Genomic DNA, 6,000 nt, shown 5'->3' with positions numbered 1-6,000 from the left:
TGTAATCTGTGTTTCATAGACTGTCGTTGTGGGTGTGTACTTATGTGTGTGTGTGTGTGTATGAGAGCGTGTGGGTGGAGATTGTTTGTGCCCTTAGGCGCGCTTGGGATTACATGGCATTCGACTCGGTATAGGCCAATGTGTGAAACCGCAAACAGGGCTCAAAGCAAATCAAAGATGCCAACTGGAAACGCTGCCATTGTGTATTGTCTTTGTGCAACTGGCATTGACTTTCCCCATTACTGATGGTTGTTTTTGGCTTAATTATACTACGGCTTTTGATCAAATTACTTTCCTTTCAGTTTAAGCATAAACCTGACTTACAAACGGATTTGGAGCACAATTTATCCATTTAATTGGTCTTTTGTTGATAGAGATAACGATGACATCTTAATAGATTATATTTTTAACAAAAATTTTTGCAGTGTTTCTTTTCCAACTGCAACTGGGATAAAGAGATGATGGATATGCATTCGATTCAAGTAATTTGCCAACCTAAAAAACACTTTTCATCTTTATATAATTAGTCCAATAAATTTTGTATTAAAGTTCACGATGTACTGAATGGAACCTTGAAATAAGTTTCTATGAAAATTTTGTCCAACAGCTGCTGGGAATTAATTAATTTCATATTCATTATAAAATCTATAATTTATATGAAAATAATTTGTGCCACAAAATGCAAAATGCATGGAAATCATCTTAATAGTAAATCTCAAATCAATTTGCCATACACACACACGCATTACCTACACACATACACATGGATGAAGGGACGTGCAATTGAGCAAAATATAATCACAGGAATCTATCTAAAGTAGCCAAGTGAAGGAGAATCAGAACGACGACGACGACGACGACGACGACGACGACGACGACGACGTTGAAGGCATTTACATAAACTTTGGTGGCCATTTTGTATCTATAGAAGTGTATAAGTATGTTTGTGTGTGTATGTGTGTGTAGGTATGTATGTACAACCGAAGGCCTGCAGATGCATCCCACAGATATGCAGGAACTGCAATTGAGGACATTTGTCATGCCACGGAGGACTGTGGTGGGGATGGGAATCCAAAGCAGGAGATGGACTTGGATTTGGTTAATTATAATGGGTGCGGCTTTAGGGGTGAGTGATTAAGAGCAGATCCACAAGAACCGTCCAAGTCGAATTGCAACTTTAGAAGATGTCGACGTACCACCGGAAGGAAGTGTAAAATTCAAATATGACAAATGACATGAACTTAAGCGGCTCCTAGCTCGGTAGGCATACAGACGGTTGACGGTCATTCGGCCAGCCAGACCAAACCCAAACCAAACCTAACCAAGCAAGCAACCTGCCTAACCCACCTTGAAGATTTATTGTGTGCGGGGATATGCAAAATTATTAATATCGTAATATTTTGGCATAATTTTATGGTTACTCATCTCAACCTAGTCGAGAGTTGAAATTAGTAATTTTCTAATGTATCAATTTGTATGCATGTCGGTTTGTCTGTAGATCTGATCCAAAGTGCCAGAACAAATATTTTAAGACCAGCAAATGAACACAAAATTTAGCATTGATTAATATTTGAAATATTGTCATATGCAACTTTTGTTTAATGCCGTTGATTTTGTTGCACTTTACGTGTTTGCTAAGCCTCTTATTGCAAAATTAGCTAAGACAACCTGAAAGAAGAATCAAAATTTGTTAGTTCGAAATGATGGGATATTAGATAGATTAATAATCATTAGACTTTAGTCTATTTTTAAAGTCATTTTAAGCTTTTAAGCGATTTATCTTAACACTTTATAAGCACTTTAAAATAATTGATAACATTGTATATTAATTGTTTAAATAATGAACTACTATTTCCAAATGTGAAACTTTTACCGATTCTTATAGTTGTGATTGTCAACAAGTTCAACATAACATACCTCTCGAAAGGAGTTTAAACAAATTGAAGAAACAATCGTCAAAGGATTCATGGAAGTATATAGCATACCAAAAGTAGAAAGGTAATTTTGTAGTCATTAAATAATTGGTTCACTTTTCAACAAGGAAACATATGAATCTCCTCATATCCATTATTTCACCTCTGTAAACTTTGAACTTCTTGAATGAATACTTTCAATACAATCAATTGGAAATGTAAGCCCAAAATAAAAGAGTCTCTTATCGTTTCGAATTTCATACATACATGTAGGAAGGCTGAGTCCACTGGACCAGAATAAAATATACACTTCACACCACTTTGCTTTTATGTATGTATCTTAGCTTATCATTTTTATTTAATTATTAATAAAAGAAAAAGAAACCATCTTATTGAACACTTTTAATTTCACGAGACCAACACAACCTCTCCGTCCAGCAACTCAAGCTCTTCTCTCTCCCTCTCCGATTTACCATCTATCGATATCTATCCTACTAATATCGTTATCGGCATTCCGATAACATTAGAGGTTCTCACGCAATCCTACATTCGGCCATTCTACAGGCTCATTCGTCCCGAATGATGGATTCCACATCTTCATGTACTCCGCTACGGTATTGGTCCTATTTGGGCCCTCACCATCCCCAATCTTCTCCACTGAGTATCTACCATGTCTCAACTTCCTAACAATTTTATACGGCCCTAGATAATTCTTCTTAAGCTTCAGCCCTGCTCCAAACTGGGTACGCTTTATAGCAACCATATCGCCCACTTCGTATTCTGTTTCGGACTTTCTAAACTTGTTATATGACTTACGATTTTCTTCCTGTATTTTTGCTATATTATCTTTTGCTAATCTACGAATTTCATCTTTCTCCCGTTGCAACTCTATAAGTAATTCTTCCTCTAACTGGGACTTTAACTCTTGATCATATGTCGTTCTCATTTCAATACCAGTCAAAATTTTAAAAGGCGAGATCTTAGTACTCCGTGGTGGCGAAGAGTTGATGAACTGTTGTACCCTGCCAACGTTTTTATACCAGGACTTGGGTTCCTCTGCACATAACTTGGTCAATAGCGTTGAAACAGTCCTATTAAGACGCTCGACTTGCCCATTTCCACGGGGTACTCCTGTAGCAATAAGTAAATGCTGAATCTTTTGCGAGGTACAGTATTCTTTAAACATGTTGGAAGTGAAAGCAGTTCCTCTGTCAGTTATAAAACGTTTCGGGTTCCCGAATACTTCCGATTGTCTCTGCAGACGATCAACAACTTCTTCAGATCCTGTGCTCTTAGTGGGATATAGCCAGACGAACTTGGAGAAAGCATCTACTATGACCAAAACATGGTTATACTGCTTTTTTGTCGATTCCATGGGGCCTATGTGATCTAGGTGAAACGTTGTCAATGGCTCATCACCTTTGTCGATGACATTTAAAAATCCTTCCTTCCTTCCATGCTTCTGTTCGCTCACAATGCACTCCACACACGATTTGATAACCACCTCAACTTTGCTGGCAACGTTTGGTATATAATAATCTTTTTCTAGGAGATCTATGGTCTTCTTAATTCCAAAATGCCCCTGGCGGTGCGCCATAGTTATGATTTCTCTCTCCATTGCCGACGGTATAACTATAAGTTCTTTAATCGGGTCTTTGTGTAAAATATCATACTGCAAATAAAAGTCGTCATATGTCCCGTTTTCCAATACCTTTCTAACCGCATTAATCCATTCATCCAAAAGCTGAGCCTGTTGTATCTTGTGTCTCAGAGAATTTTCGAGCAATAAGCAATGAATTCTGCTTAACGCATCCACGTGTTTCATTTTAGTTCCAGGTCGATGTTCGATCTCGAAGTCGAAATCTTGTAGAAATATCGCCCATCGAGCCACTCTTAAAGGCACTTCTTTTTTTTAATCGTCATTGCGAATGCATTACAATCTGTAACGATTTTTATCTTCTTCCCAAGCACGTAAACCCTCCACTTTGACAAAGCCTGAATTATGGCGAGTACTTCCAACTCATATGAGTGATACTTCTCCTCTGCTGGTGTAGTCTTACGACTCATGTACTCCACAGGATGGAAATTCTGGTCTTCAGAATCAAATTGTAGTAACATAGCGCCATAACCATACATACTAGCGTCACAGTGAACTTCGGTTATACCCATCGGATCAAACAAACGTAATACTGGCGGATTTGACAAACCTACTTTTAACTGCCTAACGGATGCAAGTGCTTCTTCATTCATCATGAATGGTACATCTTTTTTCATCATATTCGTCAACGGCCTAGCGATTGTTGCAAAGTCTTTCACGAATCGGCGAAAATACGAAGTAAGACCTAAGAACCTTTGTAAGCCCTTTTTGTCTCTTGGGATTGGGTAACTTTCTACAGCCATAGTCTTTTCTCTGGACGGTTTAATAGTCGAATTTTCAATTATGTATCCTAGAAAATTGACTCGCCTTTGTAAAAATTGACATTTTTCCCATTTAATTTTCAGTCCTGAAGTCTCGGCTAGATTTAATACTCTTTTCAGCTTATTTAATCCATCTTCCTCATCATCTGATGGTATGATAATGTCATCCATGTACAAAATAACAATCCCTTCATCGATAAGTGGCCTTAAGACTGCAAATATGTATCTCATGAATACAGCTGGCGAATTGGTTATCCCAAATGGCACGAAATTAAACTCGAACTGGCCGTTTTGAGTAACGAACGATGTAAACTTCCGTGAGCTTTCGTCTACGGGAACGTGAAAGAATCCATTGCATAAATCGAGGGTTGTAAACACCTTTCCTCTCTGCAGTTTATGCAAAACGTCGTCAATTAATGCTGTCGGAAAATTGTCTTTTATTATTTTCTGATTCAGCTTCCTGTAATCACAGCATAATCTTTTCTTGCCATCTTTTTTTGAAACTAGCACCACAGGAGATGAATACTCGGAAAAGCTTTGACGAACGATTCCAGCCTCCATCCATTCCTTTATCTGCTGATTCACTATCACTTGATCCTGATATGGTAAACGTCTTGGCCTTTGAGAAATTGGAATATCATCTGTTACCACAATCTTCATTTCCACTGGCGATATAGTAGGCTTTACCGGTTTATATGACTTCAACATTTCTAATATATCTGATTTTATACCTTCGTCTAAATGGTTGAGATCAATTTCCAGTGCAGCGTCTTCATCCAAGGTCATTGTCATAATTCTCTCAAACGTTGTCTGCAATTCAGAAATGTTTGTCTTAGTTTGCACTTCTCGGCTTATTGGCTTTGGTATTTCGTCTTCTTTGTGGAACACGATTCGTTTTCTTCCAATAGTAACATTCAAGTTCTCCAGAACATCATTTCCGATCACTCCTTTATACAATGTGTCTTTATCTCGAACAACATGAAAGTCTATTTCTACAGCGTTGCCATCTAACTCTGTTTTGATCTTGAAAAATCCCAGTGTACGAATCTTTTTCCCTCCTACGCCAATTACCTCCTTGCATTCACGGTTTAAGTTAACCGGGTTTATTTCCTTATAAGTGCTCTCGCTAATGGTGGAAAGATCACTGCCCGAATCAAACAGAGCAGATAATACTCTATTGCCTATTGGAACGTCCTTAAAAGAACGATTAAACTTAAGTGTCATTTGTTGATAATTTGTATTATCCTTCTTAGTTTCTTTTGTGTTCCTTGCCTCACACTGATTAGCTTTGTGGCCCATCTGATTACATTTAAAACATTTGAAATCGTCTTTACAATTCTTAGCGACGTGATTCTTTCCTCCACATTTAAAGCATTTGAAATCCTCCAAAGTATTCCTCGATTGCAGCTTCTCAAATCGTGGTTTTGTTTTAGACTCTTGGTTGGAAGCATATTTCTCGTACATCGTTAGTTTCTCTCGTAATTCCTTCAAATCTCTCGCTTGGTAAAGAACGCTTTTATTCATTTTAGAGTCAGGGATACCCTCAATGATGTATTCGACAATGCTTTCCTCATCTAAGCTGCCTCTTTTGGCTATACTCTTCATTAGATAAAAGTACTCAACCAGACTCTCGTTGTATTTCTTCTTTCTACTCTCTAATTGCTTGTGA

Source organism: Drosophila tropicalis, unplaced genomic scaffold (genome assembly GCF_018151085.1).
Source record: "Drosophila tropicalis isolate 14030-0801.00 unplaced genomic scaffold, ASM1815108v1 contig_845, whole genome shotgun sequence".
NCBI lineage: Eukaryota > Metazoa > Arthropoda > Insecta > Diptera > Drosophilidae > Drosophila > Drosophila tropicalis.
This window is presented reverse-complemented; position numbering follows the sequence as displayed.